Here is an 11,373-nt window from a genome sequence, read left to right on the forward strand (position 1 = left end):
GACGGGGGTAAAATACTATATAAAATGGACACATCAAACTCCCCCAAGCCAAACCTTTGCTTGTCCCTAAGCAAAGATCTCATCAATGAATCAATAAATATGCTTCACCCCTAAAGTAAAAATCAAGCACAAACGATCCAGGGTAAATCAAATAAACATGCTTCAGAGTCAACCAATCAAATCCATCTAATTACCAATCTTCCCTAACAATTGCCAAACAGAGCAAACCACAAGACCATATAGAATTCAAGACTAGTGCTCACACACTCAACTCTCATTTATGTGGCGGGTAAAATATGTACTCGATCGCTCTCCATCCAACCCCTTTATGTGAACAATGCCCTCCCAACTCACACTCTCGTGTGTATAAAACAATGAACGCTCAACCTACTAGTCGACTCGAAATATGTTAAATCATAACTTGCATTGATAAGCGACACTTTCACATTCATACAATTCTATGCACAAAGGTCAGAAGGTCTTTAAAGTTTGTAATGTAAGGCTAGGGTAAAGGGTAGGATAAATTTGGGAATAAATGAGAGAAAAGCTATGCTTAAAAGAGCCATATCCTAATAAAACCATGATCAAAATAAATAGTGATCATACATCTCCTACATAACCAACTCTAACATCAACCAAATATACTCCAATCATAATAAATAATCCCAACTCTTACAATTTCACTCATAAGATATAATAATGAAGTAATAGAGTGAATAAACAAACTTTATTTTTCAAACTTGAATTTTTTTTCAATGAAGCTCTTATTTTTTTTTTTTTATCAACCTCCAACTAGAACATTTGAACATTTTTTTCTTTTCGAAGTTCACTTTTTTTTTCACATTTTTTTCTTGAACTTCTTTTTTTTTTTTCTGATAATATCATGCTTTATTTTTTCAAGAAAATATAACTCTCAAACTCATCAAAAATAAACATGAATAACAACAAGACAACTTCTCAAATCCCGCCCAAATTGCGCAAATAATAAGCACACTACAAACTCCCTCACCTCACTCACTAATAGCTCCCCCAAGCCAAGTTTGGGACTAGTAACCAATGGGGCAAAATAGGCTTGTAATGCGGCTAATAGACAACAAAAGGTCAAGGCAACAACATGGGTAGCAAGAAGGGAACAAATGTATCTACAATATCTGGAGGCTACCTAAAAGAACAAATGCCTTCGTCCTCCTCAATGTGCATAATAATGAATCATATAAACATTACTTATAGTTGCAAACCAATACTCAAATTCATTGACATACCAGGAACTATGGACCTATCACACATTCCTTACCAAATCAACTAGTCAAGCACTATATTCACAAGTAGTTGGACAAAATTGACGCATGTAAAGGTTTCAGGGCAATCAAACATCAAATCATGATCAACTAATCCACAATGCCTATCATCAAATACCAAGAATCAAAATAATTTTCTCAAGTAAGGGGCACAGGGAAGCATAATTTATAATTCATTGGAACGTATTTTTGGATTTTTTTTTTATTTTTCAATTTTTTTTGTATTTTTCATATATAAGAAAGTAATAAAACTAACCTAGAAATCAAGAAAACTAACCTAAGAAAACACACCAAAAATAAAAGAAAAGAGAAAAAGAAAAATACCAAACCAAAATCTCTTCCAAGCCAGAATCAGACAATGTCCTCATTGGCTCGGAAACTAGCCCAACATAGCTAGTCCTCATCATCCTCGTCCATCGAGCCGAAACCTGCACCTCCACTGCCACCTGCACCACCTGCACCAGAAGAGCTACCACCAAAATAATCAGCGTGAAAAGTCCCCCCCCCGCCGGTCCCCCGAAAGGAATGTCCTGCCCGTACCCGAAGAAAGAAGAATAGTCAGTGGAAATACCACGGGTAGTGGGATCCCTATCGTATCCCTGGGGTGGTGGCTGAAACCAGTCAGGGTGAATAGCGTCGTCGGGAATGTTGCCCCGACGAGCGTAATCATCGTACATGGGGTAGAGAGCTCTACCCTGGTTCCTCTCTAGGTACCCTAACCTCTGGTCTAAGGAGCCTACCATCCTCCTAAGGTCAGTATGTGAATTCTCGATACGTCCTAGGGCCTGACCTATACTCTGAAGATCCCAAACTGGGTCAGAGTCAACATGAGGAACGGAATGGGACATACGAGGTGGAGAGAAAGCCACCTCGGGCTGAGGCTGGGGTGGTGGAATTGGTGGTGGTGGTGCCTGCCCCCTAGCGCTGGCAACTAAAGCATCATAAGTGTAAGAAAGTTGCCCTGGGGGAAAGGCGGTCAAGTCTGGACTGGGTAGGGGAAAAATAGGCAAAGGTTGCTCGTTCCCAGTCCGAATACACCAAAATGGTGTCTGCTCGCTATCCGGTCTAACCCACCCCACATCCTCAAAATACCTAGCAGTCATGTAGGTATCTGGTCCACAGTTAATCAGCTGGTGGGGTCCGTCTACTACAAAACCGGCCTTTTTCACCGCTATTCGAGTGATAAGGCCACCTAAACGGATAGGGGACTTGGAAGTGGTGCTGGCTGTGGCATGCCTACTCAAATGGTGAACTATAAACCTACCAATGTTCAATTTCCCGTACCCGTACACATAATGTCCTATGACAGCTAGTTCGTTAGTTTGAGCGTTATGAGGCTCGGCCCTACCTAAAAAACACAAACCCGCAAATCTTTGCCAGATTTTTGGGACAGGGTGGTGAATAGGTTTGGTACTAGCATGTTGGGGGTCGGGGGTAGGTAAACCAGTAAAAGCATAATATAAGTCACCCATTTTATAGTCTGCATGCCACTGGTGAGATAATTCAGAATTTAATTCAAAAATTTTACAAAATTCAACAAAAGTTAAACTAATATTTCTATTGTTTAACCTGAAAAATAAATTCGGCCCATTTCTACTACTAACAACATGAAAAGTGGACAGGAATTCACAAGTAAGTTCTCGGTATGTAGGATAGTGCATGTCAACAAATTTTCTCATGCCAATGTCATTCAAAAATCGTTTAACAAAATCATACAAACCAAATGATTCTAGGGTAGGGCGGTGTAACCATCGAGAAGGAATTACCTCACGACCGACCAAATGCTCTAGCCGTTCCTTTTGTTCCCGGCTCACAATCCGGATCGTCGGCCAATACGGGAGTTGCAAGTCCGGGTCGTATTCCTCCCTCGAACTGGAGCTCCTACCAAAAATGGACCTAGCCCTCTTTGATGCCATGTTGAAGAAATGGGTTTGAAAATTTATTGAATTAAAACTGAAAAATTTTTATATGAAAGTGAAGAGGATGAAGAGAGGATCACAAATATGTAAAGAGTTTTGAATTTGGGTTGGTAATGGAGGAGAAATCTTAGAGAGAAGTTAGAGAAAATTTGAGTTTTAGAGATAGAAAGTTATGGAGAAAGAAGAAATGGAGGAAGAAAGAAGAAAAGAAAGAAAAACAAGCAGACGTCATTCGCGCCCGGTCGGGCGGTGGGTCGCCCGGTCGGGCGATCTGGGTTATTTTGCAAGCTGGTTCTCGTGCCCAGTCGGGCGGCCTTCGCCCGGTCGGGCGATCTAAATCGCTCGAATTTCGTAACCTTTCGCGCCCGGTCGGGCGCCACTCGCCCGGTCGGGCGATCTGACTATCTGATTCTGTCTTGCTCTCACGCCCGGTCGGGCGGTAGTCGCCCGATCGGGCGATTTTTAAGTCTAAAATTTTGCCCTTTTTGCGCCCGGTCGGGCGAGGCTTGCCCGATCGGGCGGACAATTTAGTCCGTATACGACGAATTTCGCGCCCGGTCGGGCGCCACTCGCCCGGTCGGGCGAAATTACTTGTTTTCAGATCCTTGCTCTCGCGCCCGATCAGGCGAGAGTCGCCCGGTCGGGCCCGAGACTAAATCGGCGAAAAATTAATTTCCGTCTTTTCTCCAAAATTTGGCTAACTCTTTTCCTTCAAACCTGTACAAACACTCATAGAACTCGTTAAATTCCCTCATCTCTCCTCTCATAAGAAAAAGAAAAGAAAAACTAGTCTAAAAGGCATTAAAAATACGGGTTGCCTCCCGCAAAGCGCTGGTTTATCTAGGTCCCGCACGACACTTCTTACCAAGTACAATTTCTAGGACCCTTGGCCTAACGCTTGATCGGGTGGTTTCTCACCCGGTCTAGCGGTGTTTAGGCTGCGATGCGGCTTCCTAACATACCCTGTGGGACGCCAAATCACCTTATTTGGTGGATCCTCCTTGACTTGGACTGGGGGATCTTCAATTCTACGCACTAAAAATCCTTCTTCGATCGAGTGTTGTTTCAAATTGTCATTGCGTTCAACACTTGCAACTCGATCTGGCAGAACACTTACCGTAGGCTCGATTCGCACAACTTGCTTGATCGGTTCCACCTTTTCATCTTCGAAACCAAGACCAACATTGTAGAGTGCTCTTTCTATTGCATCGACTTCCTTCTACCATTTTTCTATCTCATCTGAAAAGGATGCAACACAAGATACCGCCTCCAAGGGATCTTTTTCAAGAGCTTGGGGCTTGTTAGAATAATTTACAACCACATTAACACTGAATCATTTCTCCTCAGTCATGGAGCTTTTAGGGGCATTATTCAGATTAAAAACAACTTTATCATCCCCTACTGATAGTGTTAACTTACCACTTCTTACATCTATGACTGCTCCTGCAGTGTTAAGGAATGGTCTACCCAAAATAATTGGGGTTTGCGTATCCTCAACCATATCAAGAACAACGAAATCCACAGGTATATAAAATTTACCTACTCTAACGGGGACATCCTCTAAAACACCTAAGGGGTATTTGAAAGAACGGTCGGCCATTTGTAGAGTTATATTGGTGGCTTTTAATTTACCCATATTCAACTTAGAACACACAGATAATGGCATGACGCTAACACTAGCACCCAAATCACATAATGCATTATCAATCAAGAGATTGCCAATATGACAAGGGATAGAAAAACTACCCGGATCTTTTAATTTAGGTGGAGACTTATTTTGAAGTACGGCACTACACTCTGCAGTGAAAGCTATTGTCTCTACCTCACTAATAGAACTTTTTCTCGTCAATATTTCTTTCATAAATTTTGCATACGAGGGGATTTGTGTGATTAATTCAGTAAAGGGAACTGTTACCTTCAAATCTTTAACCACCTCCAGGAACTTACCAAACTGCTTATCCAAGTTTGTCTTCAATTGACGATTGGGGAATGGAAGTTTGATAATTGGCTTTAGAGCATTATTATTCTTGTCTGGAGTAGCCACCCTCTCTGGAGTTGTACCCTACAATGTAGAATTAGATATGTTAGTATTATCCTTTAGCCCTGCAGGGCTATCAACTACATTGCTTTGGTTTAATGGAATTAAGATTAGCATTATTTGATAAAACATGTTCATCAACTTTGGGCATAGAGGGCCCTTCATAGTTTGAACCACTCCTTAGAGTAATTGCAAATGCTTGATCCGTAGGCCTAGTCGGCTGTGCCGGCAGAGCTCCCTGTTGGCGGGCTTGTAGAGTAGCGGAATTTGATTATCCATAATTTTATTATGCGCTAGAATTTTATCAATTGTCACATCTCTGCTCTCCATGTGCTTTTGCATATTAACCAACATTGCTCTAATTTCCACCAGAGAAGGGTCGGAAGATGAGGGGGTTTGTTGTGGTTGGTTCTTCTGGCTAGCATTGGGATGATAATATTTCTGCTGCTGCGGAGCCTGTGGTTCTTGGGGTGGTGGATTTTGAACATTAGTGCTCCGGTAGGAAAGGTACGGATGATTCCGATACTCAGGATTGTAGGTGTTGGAGTATGGGTTATTCTGCCTATAAGCTTGGAAGGCATTAACTTGCTCCACGGAACTCCTGCAATCTTGCTCCCAATGACCTACAATACCACAATTTTCACAGAAGGCCTCATTAGAATTATTATTAATTGCAGAAACATTAGCTACATTAGCAGTGCTCAGATTATCTAATTTTTGGCAAATAGAGGTTAGTTAAGCTTGCAAAAAGGATACAGAGTCGACACTATGCTTCCCCTTGTTAGTAAATCCTCTGGGATTCCCATATTGGGAATTGTGTATCGCCATATCTTCAATAACCTGACCTGCATCATCAACATTAAGATTCATGAATCTCCCACTAGCTGCAGAGTCTAAAATTATTCTAGAGGAATTTCCAATGCCGTTATAAAAGGCTTGGATTAACTGCCATTGCGCTAAATTATGGTGAGGGCATTCTCTTTGTAAGTCCTTGAACCTCTCCCAAGCCTCATATAAAGACTCATCGGCTTCTTGGGCAAAGTTCTGAATCGCACTCCGTAGTACTACTATTCTCTCTGCAGGATAATACTTGTTATAGAAATTCAAAACAAGAGTTTCCCAGTCAGTTATACCAAGTGTAGTTCTATTTAAGCCATTAAACCACAATTTAGCTTTTCCTGTTAAAGAGAAGGGAAAGAGAATCTCCCTGATTTGGTCTTGAGTGACCCCGGCTTGCCTGATGGTGTTGCAATATTGACAATAGTCTGCAATGTGAAGATTCAGGTCTTCACCCTTGGCTCCACTGAATTGCTTCCTCTCTATCATCGTTATAAATTGAGGTTTTATTTCAAATTGAACCCCATCAAGAGCCGGAGTAGGTGTGAGATGTGGAAAATCCGTAAGATTTGGTTGTGAATAATCACTAAGCTTCTTTGGAGCCGTCATCTCTGATTCTGCGTCTGATGATGTCTCTGAATCGCTAGAACCAATTGGAGGATCTCGGTGATTATTGTTATTATCACTAGAATCCGCCAGGATTTGCTTGTAGAAATTTTTCTGTCTATGGAAGGAACGTTCGATCTCAGGATCGAATGGTATATAACCTAATCTGGAACACCTGGGCATAAACAAAAACTAGAAGCAAATGTGAGATTTGTCTCAGAGAACTAACGCTCTCTAAGACAAAAAGGGTAATAATCTAGACTACAAAAACAATCAGAAATAAAAATAAAACCGTTTCCCCGGCAACGGCGCCAAATTTTGACAGGGTAAAGTCGTATCCCCTAATCAAAAGTAAATACCTAAATCCTCTAACTAAAGTAGATAGGGAAGTAGGGTCGATCTCCACAGGGAAACAAGTCTTTTTACTCCTAATTAATTATTATAATCTAAATTATCTAAGTAACCAATATTTATGTTTGAGTATGAAACTAAACTACAAAGAATAGGAATAGGGAGAAAACAATATATAAAAGGATCTAGGACATAGGTTCACCAATAAATAATACTCCAGGGTAAAACATAGTAATCAATCATTGACATTGCAGAAATAACATGATTAACAGGCTCTCGCAATTTATTAATCAACATAGATCTAACAGGCTCTCGCAATTTACTAGATCTAAGTTCTTATTGAAAATAGCCTTTAATATCAAATTAACATCTGCTCGATTCATCAATTTAATATTGATATACTTTTACAAGCCGCAATTGTAAAACATTAAAACAATTCAATAAGAAATTATCATGCAATACCAATAATCAATAATAGTCAATCATCAATGCATCAATTAACCAGATTGTAAAGGGCTTTCGCTACGTATTACAATCACATAATTAATTTATCGGTATTAAATCTCATCTCTCGAATCTCGACTTAACCATTTATAAATTAACTTGCCTATTGAAACTAGACCTAAACATCAATTCTCATCTCTCGCATCTTGAATCAATATTGTCAAACTCATGCATAAAAGATAGGCCTAATCTAGTCATAGAGCATTAAATCAATCAATAGGAAATTAATCTAGCATTGATAATTAACAACAATAAATTACCCCTTCATATTATTTATTAGATCCCCATAAACCCTAGAAATTAAACTACTCACACATATTAAAAACTAAACTAATCAAAGTAATAAAATAAATCATGATGAAAGGAATAAAATAAACAACTAAGATTAAGGGAAGAGAAATCGTTACCAAAATAAATCTGGAATTAAGAGTAGAATTAAGAACAAAGGTTTAAGAGAAAAGAAATCTAAGAGAATAATTAAGAGAGTAAAGAAAGAGTAAAAAGGAGAAGAAAAAGAGATGAAGAGATTCTAAAATCGTATTACGGAGGAGTATTTATACTCCGTACAAAATCCTAAACTAAAACAAATTAAAACGACGTTAATCGTCTACTAAGAAATACACGCGCCCGATCGGGCGCGCCTTTTTTATCATAGTACAAATCTCGCGCCCGGCCGGGCGCGTCATCGGGCGCCAGACTAAGTTTCTCCCGTCCGGCCGGGCGCGCCTCCGGGCGCCAGCCTCTTTGACCGGGCGGCTCATTTGGGCCACTATTTGGACTTCGATTGGGCTCCAATTCTTCAGGCCAATCTGGGTCTCCTATTTGGGTCTTGAATACTCGGTCCAAATGCCCCGGTATCACCTATACCGAGCCCTTAATCACCGGTTCGATGGCTCTAACCGGCCCTGGGCTATAAACTCTGGTCGTGCTTCTCCAATGCTCGTGATTGCTCCAAAATATCTCGGGAAAATACTCCAAAAGCATAAATCCCTGCAAAAGTCAACCAAATCTACGAAGGCACTAGAAAACACCAATTAGTAATAAAAGTGGCTCTAAAGAGCCAAAAACACTACTAATTATGACCAAGGGACGGGGGTAAAATACTATATAAAATGGACACATTAGGTATTATTTCAATAAAGTTGTATTACAACATTTTAAACAACCAAGCACAAAGAACTTCAAAAAAAAAATCCCTTCACTTATAGCAATTTCTGAAGCAAATTCGTTTACCAAATCATCATATTGCACCATCTCCAAAAGATAATTTGGGAGACATAATTAAAAAAACATCAATTTTTTATTTTTAATAATTGAACAAACAATGCACCCAAAAAAAAAAACAAATTCTACATTTAGTCTAATAATTGAGAGGAGGATTGTTGAAACAAATTGATAATTATTTTCGCAACTCCTATTGCCGCAACTCAAAGACTCGCCGACAGGGAAGTACCCATTACAACTACTTTCTTAGTTTCCATCTTAAAAATCACAAATTGGCAAGATTAACTAAATAATAACTCATAGAATATTTGAAATTTGTATATAAAAAAATAAAAACAACTTAGCCTTTGATATAAGAAATCTATGATTTAAATTGTGGAAAGCACACTATTAGTTCCTCCCATGGTAGGAATTTAGGAATTGAAAAAATCCTTCTCATAAGTCATAACCATTGTAATTGATAGAGGAAGGCAAAACATTTATTTGGAAAATTGAAGATTTGGGGTAAAACAATAAATTTTATGACTGAAGAAGGAAGATTTTAGAATTTTTAAGCAAATTGAGAGCAATTTACGAGGTAGTCTAGGTGCTTGATTTGTGGAAGTAATTAAAACGGGAAGAAGAATAATAGAATATGGAAATTAAAGTTACTGACTTTCTGATTTACACTAGAGCAAAAAAAGTGGCACTTTATTTTTTTCTTAGGTTTTGGGCTTCATGTTTAAATGGGCCCTCAAAAATCCGGGGCCCTGTGCTAAGGGTCTGTTTGCATAGGCCCTTAGCCGTCCCTGTCAATTAAATTGCCTAAAACTATATGCTGGTCATATTATAACACTTTAAAAAAACACGCATGGAGTACGTACTATATACAGTAAATGAATCATTCAATTCCCTCAAAAAAGGGGGGGGGGGGGATTTTATCACTGGTACCCTCAAAGATTCGACTTTTATCAATGGTGCACCTCATTAAGTTTTCATTATCAATGGTGCCCCTAATATTTTCACCTAATTGCTACAGTGATCATAATGTGATTAAATGTTTACTAAACGATAACTTGGGGTATTTTGTAAGGGATAGGTCAGAAATTGTGGATTAAGGTTAGTACTCAACTTCGATTTTTATTTTGTGAATTATTTGGTATAAATTCTTATGTTTTAGGGTATTTGTAGACACCTAAAAATGTCTCCCCAAAACCAAACCCGATGATGAACAACCTTCCACCGCCATTATTGGTCGATTTGAGTATTTAATCTTTGGAGTGCTTAAATCCATGTTTCCATTCAATACATTTCATAAACCAAACCATTTCCCAGCTCATTTCCCTAAACCATAACTTGTTTTCCACTTTTGGTGTCCACATTGCAAAACTGAGAGAAACTGATTTTTTTGCCTACTAATTTTGATCCAATTATTATTTGGTTAGATAGGCCTTGAAATAATATTTCCAACCATATATCATAAGCCCAATTCCGATTTAAAACGAAGAAGATATTAGCAAAACACTAAACTCGACCCAAAACCAACACCCTTCTACTAAAACGGCCATATCTTAAAACCTACAAATTATTTTAACCTGATTCTAATTGGATTAGAAATTAGACTTGATAATATTTCTAATGATATATTGTATGCCTTATTCCGAGTTATGGATCAAAAGTTATGATAATTTTAAAAACGCGCAAAAAACTGGAATTACCGCGCAGCAACTAAAATGCCGCGACGCGGCAAATGCTGATGTGTCACGGGGCATATTGCCGTGACACGGTGCCTAATTCTGCTTTTATTCACACGTTTAATCCACCGTGTCACGGGAATATTGCCGCGCCACGGGATTTTGTACCGTGTCACGGCACAATTTTCCGTGTCACAGTGCCCATTCCATGACACGGGGCTGTTCCGTGTAATTTCCGTGCACTTTTTTTTATCGTGACATGGTGTAATGTACCGTGCCACGGTGGACACTGACGTGTCATGGTACATGTGTCGTGTCACGGTACATGTGTCGTGTCACGGTATCTTCTCGTGTCTTTTCCGCGTAAACCCTTCACGCGTTTTTACTCCCGTAGGTCAAATATTTCCCTCGTCACTCCAGTTTTTCCCGCGTCACTCCAGTTTCCCCCGTTTCACGGTATTCTTTGTCATGTCGCAGTGTTCTTTGCCGTGTCGCGGCAACCTTTTTTAGGGTTTTTATCTTTTTAGGGTTCCGTGTGTTCCCTCTACTCATTTTCCCTATAAATACCCCCCTCCTTTCTACAGTTCGGGGCATCAAATCATTCTCTCTTCCTCTCTTTTACACCAAAAATCATTCTTCTCTCTTTCTCCCATATTCTAAGCCTTAAACCTATATTCCTAATTACACCATTCTTCCCTTAAGCACTCCAAGAACTTCATACTTAACCCAAGGTTCCGTCCTTAAACCAAGGCGTGAAAGGTATAAATAACAGAGGGTTTGGACCAAATCAAATCTACATTTATTTAATTTAATTTTCATTTGATTTATATTTTTTATTGAAGTTACTAACAATTTATTCATGATGTAGCAATTTAAAGGAACGCTCGGAATGTGAATAATTAATTAATTTAAATACTCTTATT

General features: G+C 39.3%; 1 non-coding gene across 1 annotated transcript; it reads left to right on the forward strand.

Annotated features, from left to right (window-relative positions):
* The first annotated feature begins 6,213 nt into the window (after nt 1-6,213).
* LOC145607323 (small nucleolar RNA R71) lies at nt 6,214-6,320 on the forward strand. Its single transcript, XR_014105544.1, has one exon. It is a non-coding gene; the product is annotated as a small nucleolar RNA R71 (small nucleolar RNA).
* Nucleotides 6,321-11,373: the final 5,053 nt, after the last annotated feature.

This window comes from Chenopodium album, chromosome 2 (genome assembly GCF_948465745.1).
Source record: "Chenopodium album chromosome 2, dcCheAlbu1.1, whole genome shotgun sequence".
Classification (NCBI taxonomy): domain Eukaryota; kingdom Viridiplantae; phylum Streptophyta; class Magnoliopsida; order Caryophyllales; family Amaranthaceae; genus Chenopodium; species Chenopodium album.